The sequence below is a fragment of the Cydia amplana genome, chromosome 17 (genome assembly GCF_948474715.1).
Source record: "Cydia amplana chromosome 17, ilCydAmpl1.1, whole genome shotgun sequence".
Lineage (NCBI taxonomy): Eukaryota > Metazoa > Arthropoda > Insecta > Lepidoptera > Tortricidae > Cydia > Cydia amplana.
Window position 1 is genome coordinate 13,745,251 of NC_086085.1, and position 14,693 is coordinate 13,759,943.

Below are 14,693 nucleotides of genomic sequence, written 5' to 3' on the forward strand. Positions count from 1 at the left end.
TTCTCAGATATTTTACATTAAAAAGTTCTCTCAGTTTCAATGGAATTTCAACCTTCAATAAAACAAAAAAAGTATCATTCAAGTTTCCAAATAATTGACATATAAATTAAAAACTGTGATGATTTATCTTGATAATTATTAAACATCTAAACTAAATTCCACCACAAGCTAGCAAGAAATTATACTTTGTTAATATTAGAGAATAATACAGACCTCGTTTCTTAATGAAATTTAAATAATTATAATTGTGAATATTTAATTAATTAATTAATTAACATTTTGTCCAAGAATATTGGACGACAATCTACAATTAAACGGATTTGGACGTCTAGACAGAGGCCTGTTAATGAGTTTACCGATAACTAAATTAAGATTTATTTTCATATTCAATATTACTTTTAAAGAAATTAATTTTTAATAAGAGTTTCTGACGAAGAACAACGTCGGCAGAAATATACGAGAAAAATTTAATTGTGTCAGTTCATATAATAAGGATCTTTAAGGTTATTCGCATTTACGCCGCTAATTGTCCGATCCGATATTCGGATTTCGGATCACACGTGGAAAAAATTGCCGCTAGAGAGTCAGTGTAAATATTTTTGTATTGATGCATTATCTTTATATTGAGATTTAATTTTGAATAATTTTACGGTTTAGTCTCACTTGTTTTAATTCACTCGCGCGACATGTTTCGGAGAGCCTAGCTCTCCTTTCTCAAGCACTAACAGTGCGAGCAGCGTTCACGCCGGAGATTTAATTATTAATTAAATGGATAAGGCACTTTTTACATTTTACGTATACGACATCTGATATCGGCCCCATTTATGCGCAAGGATACATTTCCCTTCGTATATTAATGAGACCCACAACTATGTAACAAATCCGGAACTTAAACTAGTAGATATCGATATAACTATAGTTATAGGTATGTAAATAAACTCGTTCTATAGAACATTTTACATTCTGCGTTCACGTTAAGCACATCTCTCAAAATATTATAAGAGAAATGGTATAAAAAATTAATGGTTGTGTTTATTGTGTCATCACTCATTCATTGACGATAATTTCTACGCATAACAGCATATTTTATACAAAATTGATTTATTACATTTTGTTTATTCATTTATCATTTAATATGTAGAATCGTGAGTAAATTAATGCCAAATTGAGGTTTTATAATTAATGAGTTTATTCAATAAATATTTGAGGTAAAGTAAATTTGAATAAAAAATCTGAATACTATTTTTTAGTTACCAAATCAGGATTCCAACTTAAGTTAATAATTTAATGGAAACTAGAAGGTTTTCACATTCACTAGATGTTCCGTATCTAAAATAAAGTAAAGCAGAAATAAAAAAATATTTGACGCGAAAAATTTTTGGCTTTTGTATGGAGGGTTGGCCGGTCTGGATGACCTACCCCTTAGAAAAAAAGGTTTTTCTCGTCAAAAAATTTCCTTTATACTTGTTCCTAATCAGAACACGATACTGAATATGCCTAAATAGATCTCTACTATATTTGTTACCCTGTGAAATCATATTTGTTCACTTTATTGCAAGAGATTTTCCAACCTTAAGCTACGTTTTCCGTTTTCACCAGAGATTGTGCCAAGATGTGTAATTGTAATTAGCCTTTATTATTGAAGTTAGTATGTAGCTTTTATATTAATTTGGTTAAACTTTTACTTCAACTCGTCCTTTGACGTAGGCCTCCTCCATAGCTTTCCATTTGATTTTTTCTTTTGCTGTTTGCATCCATTTACCTACTCCGGTTCTTGTTTCGACCATCTAAACATTTTTTGGACCACTCTTTCTTTTATTATATCTAGGGCATTGTTCTAACTGTAATAAAGATTCATCTGTTCTAAGTATTCTCTTTCGCGAGGATGTGTAGCGAGAAGGGATGTGTTTGTTAAGAACCAATAGTACCGGTTAATACCTACGTATCACTGCTCAACACAGTTCGAGTGGACTACATTCTTTACATCTTAACAAACATATCCCTCGAAAGCTCCTCACGCATCCTCGCACTTTTCTGGTGAAAACGCAATCTAAGAGTCTCCTACACCTATCGACGCGGAATCGGCAAAAGTAATAGAAGGTAAGCATCCTATAGAAGTGGTCTACGCGTGCCTCCGTGAGGGACAAAACATACGCAATGCGACGCTATGATTGGTCGAATTTATTTGTTATGGTGAGCAACAAATAAATTCGACCAATCATCCATACTAATTTACGGTGGGGAATAAAAAAAAAAGTGAAACTGTGACAAGGACAAACAATAACAGCGCTTTCGCTGCTACTCCTACTGAAAGATATATAAGTCTATCCCGTTCTGTCAGTTATCCCCACCACTCATGCCCAATCCAGTTTAATACTAGATTCATGGCAAAAGTCGATAGAAAATAGCTTTATGTTCACGCAAAAAAAGCGAAAAAGACGTCGACGCGTCGTCAAGTCTTAAAGCAAAAAAAAACGCAAAGAATTCATTTTATAAATCCAAGTAAATGGCAGACGACGAAAATATTACATTAGGTACTTACTCACATCGTAAAATAATAGTTATTTACGATACAAGTGCGAAATTCGCAACGAGTGGCGAATTTTAAAACACGACCGAAGGGAGGTGGTGGGTGGTGGAGAAAAGGGAGGGTGGAATGGGAATTACCTGATCGCAAGTGAATGGTACAATGTTTTACAGCACATTATGGCCTTTTAAATTTTCGACGTAGTTACGTATAGGACCTGGTGTCGTTATGTAGCACCAGAATGAATGTAAAACTAATAAAGACATTTCAAAAACCCATTAAGTCCCTTGTGAGGAAAATAAGACATTAGTCACGTCGTTACTCACATCTGTCAAAGCCTTTAATCGATGCCGAGTGGAACCTTGTCACAACACAATGTGCCTAAATTACGAGTCGCAGTTTATATACAGCTAGCAGTATACATATTTACTGCCAAACCTTTCGCGTAAATAATGCATGGAAATGATAGTGTATACTTAGTTTCGTTTTCTGCAAATGATTGTCACCTTGACTAGGTCCCCGGAAAAATCTACCAAATGGTCACGTTAGACCGGGCCGTGGCCGGGCCGGAGCTTCCGGAGCTTCGTTTTCTATGGAAAGCACCACGTGATCAGTGTGATCACCGATCAGCCGTCATAGAAAATTACATGTCGGACACCTCGGCTTGGGCACGGCTAGAAGCGTGTCAACCTTAAAGTGTGTCTCGTTGATTGTGAACATTAATTACCTGAAACAAACCAAACATTAAATTAGAAATCAATCTTATTTTATTTTTATCAATTAAACTATGGTACCCATTTATTTTCTTGCAGTTCTTTACTATTGTGTATGAATAAATGAAGTTAAAATACTGCTGGTGGCGTAGGTAATTGTAATGACCTTGAAACACTTTTCTATACTTGGCTTTAATTTTATAATCCGTGAAGCGGACGTGCACTAAACGTAATCAGCCAGACATCACGCAATGTCATTTTTAACTGACCTAAAAACTTTTTTTTGTTAAACAATAGGTACAGTTTTATAAAGGTATCTATTTTATTTTAAACATATTATCAAAGATAGGGTGAGGTTTCCGGAATTATAGTAGGTATCTACTGTTTTATTTGATATTTAATTTTCTTATAATATATTTACTTTTATAATGTTTAATTCATGTTGCATGACTTTACCTTGGTCACACCCAAAAACAACCTTAGAAAAAAATGCCGTCAACTAATGTGTCTTAGGGTAAAGTCATACATTCATGCACAAGACCTATATAAAAAACTTAGTGAGTGTTTGAAAACATATAGTATAAATAAATAAATAATGACACTAACAGAATATGATAATTGTTGTAGATACCTACTTATCAATTACTGATAGAGTCTGTGCGGAAACAGAAGAGTCGTGGAATGTATGGGGCCCAATACATTCAACGACTCTTCTCTTTCCGCACTGACTCTAGTACTGATACGTCGTACTTTCCAAAATTGCGAATTTCCACGTAGAACATTTCGGTTAACTTTCTTCCGTTCCCAAGATGAAATTTTCCTTAATTTTCTATGAAATACTCCCGAAAATTATGACAACTTTTCCTACTTTCTTGAAACTTTCCGCAACTTTTACAATGTACATTAGTTAATGTAACCTAGGGCCGTGCCGTAGCGAAAATGACTATCATTTATCGACAAACGCCAATCGATAAGTAAAAATGTATCGATATGACAGATGCGAACGAAAACTCGATCGATCGTTTCCACAGATTATTTAAGTTTCCATTGACATCACTACATAGTATAAAACAAAGTCGCTTCCCTGTCTGTCTGTATGCTAAGATCTTTAAAACTACGCGACGGATTTTGATGTGGTTTTTTTTAATAGATAGAGTGATTCAATAGAAAGGTTTATGTATGTCACCGTAAAATTGTAAACACTCGTCATATTATAATCTCGCTAGTTACATTATAAACTGACGGTAGGGAGATTATAATGTAACCTAACCTAACCTACGTTAGATTATAAACTAACGGGTTCACAATCTTACGGTGTCATGTATAATTTGTTAACCCGTGCGAAGCCGGGGCGGGTCGCTAGTTTTCTATAAACGACTGTCACTTCGCTACTATGATATAGCCACACTTTGTCACTGTGCAAATGCAGAATTACCTTGGTCCGACTTTAAGCGCTACTTCTAACATCCCACTAACCCGGGCTCAACCCGTTAAACCGTTAACCCAGTGTCAAATTGTACTGGTAACCATGGTAACTCCAAGTTTAACCGGTTAACCCCGGGTTAGTGTGATGGTGCAAGTGGCGCTAAGTCTCAGTAAACAAGTTCTGCCATATCCAATGCAACCTACCGGGTTAGGGCCAAGATGACCATAATTTATCGAACGCCAATCGAAAGCTGTGTTGTTGATGTATGGTAACTACCTACCTAAGTACTGTAGTTATTTTAGTTTGAGTTTATTTGAGCGCATCGCCAACAAACTGTTTTACAGTTTGGCGAAACTTTAGTTATAAGTACACTGTACTTTGTATTTTGTTAACAAAAAAAAAATGTATCGATATGACAGATGCGAACGAAAACTCGATCGATCATTTCCACAGATTATTTAAGTTTCGAATCGACATTCGATGGACATTTTCTATTAACGACTGTCACTTCGCTATGCCCCCTGTTATTTCATCGCCGTAGGCTCACCATTTAACATAACACGAAATAGCTCTCACTAACGAAGATGAGGCAACAGAAAACATTTATACAATGTGTTTAATTTGAACTTTATTCCCTTTTTATAAAGTTCAAGTTTAAATAAGCAAGGTTACTCGGAGCAAGAAGTTTGGGCAGTACTAAATCTAACGAAACCCGTGTCAAATTTGACGTTAACATATCTAGATTTCATTGTGTCGTTGGTTGCCAGAAATGTTGGGTCTAAATAATTAAAAGAACGATGACACACGTTATAACATAATCTAGTTAAGTGATTATATGAATAATGTAGCAATTTATCGTAAAAAAATATATTAAAAATGTTTGATGTTTCTGGGACAAGAAATAACTCTAATAAAACAAGCAACAACGGTTGCACTCCGGGAGTGCCGATAGAAATGAAAACTCACCTCACTATGTTACCGACGCCCGGTAACACGATACGTTTAGCGGAGGTATTCTATTTATTTGGGTGTGTAATGCTTAATATAATTATAAAAAAACTATCATACATTTGTTATAACGCCATTTGATATATTATTATATGTTATAATGTAATGTAAAATATTGAATTTATAGTTACGTCTTTTATGCTATCCTACTTCTTTTGCTACATATTTTATTCTAGGGGGGTCGCAGTTCTAACCTAACCTAACCAATTTTTTCATGGTTTTCGATTCTGCGGGGGCCGCAGTTCAAACCTAACCTAAACCACTTTTTTGCTAGGTATTTCATTCTACGGAGGGTCAAAGTTCTAACCTAACCTAACCCTCCTTTTGCTAGGTAGTTATTCGTTTGTGTGGAGTTGCAGTTCCAACCTAACCTAACCCATTTATGTCATGCAACTATTATGCCACACAAATAATTATGCGATATCACTTGTTATAACAAATAATATGCTTTAGAGTATGTAATAATTATGGCAACCATTATACCAATAATAACATTATGTCTAACGTTAATTAGGTATTACGGTAGTATGCCATTCATTACGTTATTCGAAATAACGATATATCAAACTATAATATATAAAAAGTAATTATAAAAAATGTAATGCACCCTATTTATTTATTATAATTATATTATTATCATTCCCAAATAAGATCACACTTTTTCATTGACAATGTTTATTTAGGGGAAGTCCGCGCATAGTGAACACCTTTACCTTTGACTTGACATAACAGAAAAAATTAACGAAGAAGAAATGAAAAAAGTATCAATAATAAGTCTTTATTTAATACTCTTTTAATTTAAAACAACACTAGCCTCCAATGTTTAATAGTTGCTGCAATTTTGAACAAAACGTAAAAAAATATATTTTATTCGCTTTGCCCAGGGTGCATTTATTTTTGGATTTCATACAACGTTGAAAATTTTCAAAGTGGTTGAGCACCCCCTTGTAGTTGAGATAAAGTTACAAAACTTGGTGTACATTATCAGCATAATAAGTGTAACCAAATAAGGGGGTGCCGCTTCTTCTAGCTAGTTTGAATTTTTCCCATACAAACGTGAACCACCCTATAGTACGTAAGAAGGACGGCCTGTATGCATTAAGTAAGACATTTTTACCTCGTAAAAAACCATTTGGAGCACCAAATGGTTTTTTTACATAAATATATTTTATGCAATAGTATATTCTGCATTAAATAACAAAAAATGGAGGTTGTCGCTATCTCACAAGTATTTAAAAAAAAAGTTTAAAAAATTAAAAATAATTTTTTTAAGCCTTTATAAACAAGGTACAACCTTGTTTTTTTTGAAAATATACTAATATTAGATTTTAAATTAATTAAAATTTTTTAGCCAAACCAAGTCTAGCCTTGAAATTTGGTATAACGATATCTTATAATAAAAGATAAAGATAAGATAAAAGATAGTTTATTCAAGTAGGCATAATTACAATGCGCTTATGAACGTCAAATAAAGCTAGGTAGACCGGCTCCAACCCTACACCTCTGCCCCGAGAAGATTTAAATCCCCCCTCAATTGGAGGAGGGTATCCCAATATGGGACCGGCAACAAACTCGGCGGGACACATCTTTTCAAAAATAATTACATCTTATAATTAACATGCATTACGAGAAAATAAGGGGAAAAATACAATTTAAATTACTATAGAATTCATGCAATTATACACATAAGGTGTAATAGAAATTTGATTTAAGACAAATAAACGCACCTAAGAACGGTATACACTTCAGCCAGGAGCAGTTTCACTATAGGATTGCGGCTAGACCCTTTGATATCCGCCAGGTATCTCCAAGTTCATCGTCGCGCTTTTGACAGAAAATCCTTCACAAATATGTAGCGTTTTGTGAGGGGAAAATTGAATGAACACAGCAGTTTGGTCGGAAATGAGTAGATAGCATCGTCATAACGTGTCTGCTGAGAGACGATACAAAATAAACCCGATTCATGGTTTTGATATGACCTTGACGATCGACTTAGTCAGGGGTCGGCAAACTTTTAGCGACCAGGGGGCCGATTTTTAGGGTTCCGTACCCAAAGGGTAAAAACGGGACCCTATTACTAAGACTCCGCTGTCCGTCCGTCCGTCCGTCCGTCCGTCTGTCACCAGACTGTATCTCACGAACCGTGATAGCTAGACAGTTGAAATTTTCACAGATGATGTATTTCTGTTGCCGCTATAACAACAAATACTAAAAACAGAATAAAATAAAGATTTAAGTGGGGCTCCCATACAACAAACGTGATTTTTGACCGAAGTTAAGCAACGTCGGGCGGTGTCAGTACTTGGATGGGTGACCGTTTTATTGCATATTTTTTTGCTTGTTTTGCTCTATTTTTTGTTGATGGTGCGGAACCCTCCGTGCGCGAGTCCGACTCGCATTTGGCCGGTTTTTGAATTTCGACCGCTCGATTTCGTGTATTTCGTTCAGTAATATCTCAACTACTAAGCATATAAATTCTACAAATAGAATTGTAAACGAGTGGTCAATACGACTCGATTCCAAATTTCAATCACTCGTATTTCAAAAATTAGCATTTCGCCGTTTTCCACCGATTTTCGAGTGACGAAATCGAGCGATCGAAATTCAAAAATCGGCCCCCAAGTCAGCAACCGTTGAAGAAATAAACTTGGTCATGCTGATCTTGTCAGTAGAAAAAGGCGGCAAATTTGAAAAATGTAGGCGCGAAGGGATATCGTGCCATAGAAAATTTAAATTTCGCGCCCATTTAACTGACAAGATTTGCTTGACCAGCTATAAATACAAAATAATCCCAATTCATATCTATTTGTTACAGTTTTGATATGACCTTGACGATCGACTTAGTCAGGGGTCGGCAAACTTTTACCGACCAAGACGGCAACCGCAGTAGAAATCAATAGATTTAGGAACCTCAAAGAACCGCAAACGTCTTCTTTGATCTGGAAACTTCAAGTGTTCATATTTTTGAGTGGCTTGAAACGCCGCAAATGATATCCATAGAGCCGCATGCGGTCGCAGCCGTGGTTTGCCGACCCCTGGCACAGAATAAATAATAGTACTAGGTACAGAAGATTAACTCCCTAGTAAAACGCGTCTATTACGACAGATATGACCGCTAGGTGGCGCAAACGCGAGCAGGCGTCCGTTCCGTGCGCGGCAACTACTATGGCTAGACACGAAAATTGGTGTGGGCCGCATGTACTTGTAGCGACGCGACGAATTCCCAAATAAAAAAGATTTCCTTTCGATTCAAACTCCTTTTTAGTAAGTCGGTTAAAACATGCACAGGCAAATTAATAACTGTCTATGCTTCATAATACCTTTAATTCCACCAGTAAATTACGAAACAAAACTCGAAAACGAAACAAAAACCTAAAAGTACGAAAATGAGGTTTGGCACTCACTCGAATTTTTACGAGAAAAGAAAATCCCATTTCCCCAGAACGTATGATAACAACTGACACCCCTAAGTCCGCGAAACTTATGATCGTGTACCATGAAAATGGGCTTGCCTGGGGCATTATTCTGATGTCCATTTGACGTGCCAGAATGGTATTGAAAATGTATTGATTTCATGTGATAGAACTAAAAAAATGGATACATATAACAAATTAAACTACAACTAAAGTTTACAAAAATTAAAACTATAAATATAAAAAGATAAACCGCTCCCTGCCGTTTCCGGTGCAAAGCCCAAGATGCTCGCAGCATTTCCACGCTGGTTTACCACGGACAGCCTTTGCACAAGTAACGACTCGGAGCAGGGGCCTTCCCCTTTCGTGTTGTTGTCTCTTATTACTATTTGTCTATTTATGTCAAATCAATGACAAATGACTGACAATTTGTTTTCACACGTCTACCTTAACTGAATATGTATATTGTCATGGAAATGGTATTAGCATGTCGAGCACTACGTTTACCTTACATAGTACAAAACAAAGTCGCTTTCCGCTGTCTGTCTGTCCCTAATTATGCTTAGATCTTTAAAACTACGCAACGGATTTTGATGTGGTTTTTAATAGATAGAGTGATTCAAGAGGAAGGTTTATGTATAATTTGTTAACCCGTGCGAAGCCGGGGCGGGTCGCTACTGTAATATAAATTGAATTCCTTTGTTACCATAATATGTTTAATATTTAATTGGTATTATATTGGCACTACAGTTGCGTTTCCGAATACGTCCCGTGTTTGCTTTCACCTGCACTGGAAAATGGTGGAAATGTATTTACAATTTCATCCTTGAAGGTTCGAGCGTTGAAAAATAGGGATATAATGGGAATTGAAGCTAGGTGCTCTGGTTTAAAATAAAATCGCGCACTACGGGTTTTTGTACCAAACCGAACATGGGCTTATTTTTTTGTAATTGCGCATGTTTTTTTAACCGCCTTCAAAAAAAAGGAGGTTCTCAGTTTGACCCGTATGTTTTTTACAATGTTAATAATATCTAGAGAGCAAAATAGACCACGTTTATAGTACCTATACTTGTCCGCGATATTGCTTGTGTGGCTTTAAGCAATATAGTACCTATTCCATATTTACTTCAAAGTTCATAGTCTTCGACATATTTGGCATCAAAGTTAAACAATTTTAGGCCGAGAAACTGGTTTTCTGGCCATAACTTTTGTGTTAATTAGTTTAAAATTAAAATCCTCGACACGTTTTTCGAGACGTCAAAGACGAACCCAAATATGTAGATTGCGTATATCTAAGATCCTTCACAGCAAACTAGATACGAAAAAAAGCGGCCAAGTGCGAGTCGGACTCGCCCATGAAGGGTTCCGTATTTAGGCGATTTATGACGTATAAAAAAAAACTACTTACTAGATCTCGTTCAAACCAATTTTCGGTGGAAGTTTACATGGTAATGTACATCATATATTTTTTTTAGCTTTATCATTCTCTTATTTTAGAAGTTACAGAGGGGGGGGGGACACATTTTACCACTTTGGAAGTGTCTCTCGCGCAAACTATTCAGTTTAGAAAAAAATAATATTAGAAACCTCAATATCATTTTTGAAGACCTATCCATAGATACCCCACACGTATGGGTTTGATGAAAAAAAAAATTGTGTTTCAGTTCGAAGTATGGGGAACCCCAAAAATTTATTGTTTTTTTTCTATTTTTGTGTGAAAATCTTAATGCGGTTCACAGAATACATCTACTTACCAAGTTTTAACAGTATAGTTCTTATAGTTTCGGAGAAAAGTGGCTGTGACATACGGACGGACAGACAGACGGACAGACGGACAGACGGACAGACAGACAGACAGACCGACATGACGAATCTATAAGGGTTCCGTTTTTTGCCATTTGGCTACGGAACCCTAAAAAGTGTCTTTTTTAGACAATGTTCCAAAAAATCATTAAAAATAAGCATTCATTTCTTTCAAAATCCGGTCGACATAAATGGAGATAAAAGATTAAAGAACTGATAGCCGTTTGTCTTATAATTCTTTCTGTGGTACAAAAGTAGGAGATACGATTAAAAACTTGTAAAAATCGATGAAAACCGCAGGTAGCCCCTTAACAAGCAATGTTTTACAACGGATATCTGACCCTTGAAAACTCTAGCTTCCAAGAAATTCCACCTAAAATTCCCAAATTGCTTTTCTTTAATTCCAGGAGGTCCATTCTGATTTAGCAATTTGTTATGATTAGGGCTTGCAAATATTCGAAACTTTCAGATATTCGAATATTCGACTTTTTCTGACGACGTATTCGAATATTCGAATAATTATTCGAATATTATAAAAAATAAGAAAAGGAATGAGAAATCGGTTTATTATCGTTTTATTCAAAAGCTTTTTTCACATATTGCTAAAGCTAATAATATTTGGCAGAAATCCACTTAATTGACTAGATTTTATCATCCTACTATTTATAAGATGCCCACATTTATAAAAACAAGTAAAACGCCAAAATTAGACGTATTTAATATTTCTAGATAAAACTTATTATAAATGCGTCGTTGCGTGAAATAATATAACTTTAACCATCCAAACACCTAGGTATGTAAGATATTTTTTTTAGTAGGTTTTAGTAGGTAGGGGTAGGTGGATTATTCGTCAGCTAGAGGTGCATGGTTAGATTACCAAGTTGGGCAGGTTTGGTATGATTAAATTTGAGAATTGCGATAAGTGGCAAGGTTTAGACTTCAAAAATTCGCTTAACGTACGCTTGTACTGAATAAACAGAATTACCCTTTAACTTAAAACTTACGCACCGTAAAAATAACATACTTTTTATTTCGTTTTCTTTCAAATTGAGTTAGGTTTCACTGTATTCACGAAGTCTATCGAGAGGAATACAGTAAAAATATTATTTCCTTCGTATTTGCTGGGTACCTACCGTTCCTCATTCACTGTAAATACCCGTAAAACACACAGAAACTGTAACTACAGCGGATGACATAGATTTTTTATAGTAATAAAAAATATTCGAATATTCGAAACCTGAGCGGCCGAATATTCGAATATCAAAACAGGTCGAATATTCGACAAATTCGAATATTCGAATATTCGAATTGCAAGCCCTAGTTATGATTTTGACACGACCTTCAAGATAGTCTTGGTGATTGGCGTGCATCTTACGCACGACTTTCACTTCATTCGCATGCACCAATCAGCGTGAGCGATTTAAAGGTCGTATCAAAATAAGATCAAAACAGGGGTTCAGGTAAAAAACTCAGCAAGATTATCTTAATCAGATTGGCAAAGTTAACCCCTCGCGCGGCAAGATGCCTCGAAATGGACGCTCTCCGACAACTAAAACATTGCTTTGCCGCCCGTGGGGTTAATAGTGCAATATATTTCTTAGGAAGTAACTATATCTACTTATCCAAGATCCGAGTGCCTTGCTACTAAAGATAAACTTAGTAAAACTAAACTTAGTAAACTAACTTGCATTCAAGGAGCTTGTTCAAGAAGTTATCTGGAGGTTTGTTAGTGATTTTAACGATCGGCGTTTTATTCCGTCGGTTGTGTCAATGCGCTGGTGGCCTAGCGGTAAGAGCGTGTGACTTGCAATCTGGAGGTCGCGGGTTCAAACCCCAGCTCGTACCAATGAGTTTTTCGGAACTTATGTACGAAATATCATATGATATTCAGTCGCTTTTCGGTGAAGGAAAACATCGTGAGGAAACCGGACTAATCCCAATAAGGCCTAGTTTACCCTCTGCGTTGGAAGGTCAGATGGCAGTCGCTTTTGTAAAAACTATCCACGCCAATTCTTGGGATTAGTTGCCAAATGGACCCCAGGCTCCCATGAGCCGTGTCAAAATGCCGGGACAACGCGAGGAAGATGATCCCACTAACCCGGGGTTAAGCGGTTAAAGCGTTAACCAAGTGTCAAATTGTACTGGTAACAGTGTTGTGAATAACGCTTATTTTTAGGCTTAAATACTCGAAATCGCGTTTTTCACAACACTAACTGGTAACCATGGTAACTCCAGGTTAAACAGTTAACCCCGGGTTAGTGGAATGGCGCAAGTGCCGCTAAGTGACTTTACCCTGCATGGTCTAAAAGCAAGTGCTCTGTGATCAACAGTTAACACTCAAAAACTGATTGAAGGAAAATTGTAGCCACACTCCCTTTGTTACAACTGAGTGACCGACAGTGTCCGACCAAATGAAAGGACTCGGCCGGATTGAAACTTTTGATTGAATTTTACGTTTGTAATTAAATTTTTTAAATGTGTTGTGTTAACGGCCCCCTTGGCATTTTTTATACCATGTGGCAAACAGGTATACGGCTCGCGCGACGGCAAGCCAAGCCTAGTCGCGGTAATAGTGGCCCTGCCTATGGAGCAGGAGGTCCCGGGTTCGAATCCCGGTAAGGGCATATATTTGTTCCTGAAATCCTGAGTTATGGAATTTATTTATATATCTAAGTATGTATTCTCGTAAATATGTATATCCTCGCCTAGTACCCATAGTACAAACTTTGCTTAGTTTGGAGCATGTTTGGGGATAGGTCGTGTGTCGTGTAAGATTGTCCCTTAGGTAATGTTTGTTTTACGTGATTGATTATTTCTCTGAAATAATTTACTACTCATACCTTACAGAATTTAATGTGTATGTTTATTATTATGAACCTTGTAACATTTTGCTTAAAATTGTAAATTTTATGATATTTTTGACCGAGCAAAAGCAAAAGCTTGGGCAAAAATGGCGCCTAAAAATTTCGCGGCCTTAGCAAAAAAAATTAAAGAGAATACTAAAGTACACATGTTAATTATTAAACGTTAATAATCGTTAATAGTTGTTAGTAATGGCGGCAATATTTAAACTGCCAAAGAGGCGGGGAAAAAAGTAGCATAGTTTTTTTTAATTTTTCTTTTATTTTCTAGCTTAGGCCGCGAATATTTCAGGCTCCCCTAGTATATCCGGCTATATGTACTTACCTACTACTTTCAAAGTCGCATTTCTTAACTGATTCTCTTGAAATTTTGTGTTCGATTATAATATGGATTTTTAAGTCAAAATTCACCCTTTTGTTACATACTGATTGACAGAAGTATCCAACGAAATGAAAGGACTCCTCCGGATTGAAATTTTTAATCGAAATTACGTTCGGATAAATGGTCGGATAAATTGTTTGACCTAATTAATTCCTATTATATATATCCTGAAATAATTTACTGTTCGTGTAAACTTTTTAAGGGTTTTTGGCTATATGCCTAATTATTATTAAACAGTCAGTGTCGTATTTAATTTAACTTACAATTGGAGTTTTAATGAGATAAAAAAAGTTAAAAATAGATAATGTTTTATTATATCTAACTCTCTTGTTCTATAACCATTAAAACTATTTGTCTTTGAAAACCATATTTGTAAATCTTTTGACTTTACATATAAGTACGTAGGTAGTTAAAAGAAGGTAATTAAAACTCAATCATTTGCAACATCATAACCATTCACACCCCGACTCAAACGGGCCCCAAAAACCTAGCAGTGTAACTACAGTTACTGTTCAAATATCCAGTAAGCTAAATTCAGCCCCGGATATTTGCCTAGCCGG

At 36.0% G+C, this 14,693-nt stretch overlaps 1 protein-coding gene across 1 annotated transcript in view; it reads left to right on the top strand.

The window, feature by feature from the left end:
• Nucleotides 1-14,693, top strand: part of LOC134656088 (CLIP domain-containing serine protease B4-like) — a 288,523-nt gene that overhangs the window by 182,244 nt on the left and 91,586 nt on the right. The window lies entirely within an intron of this gene.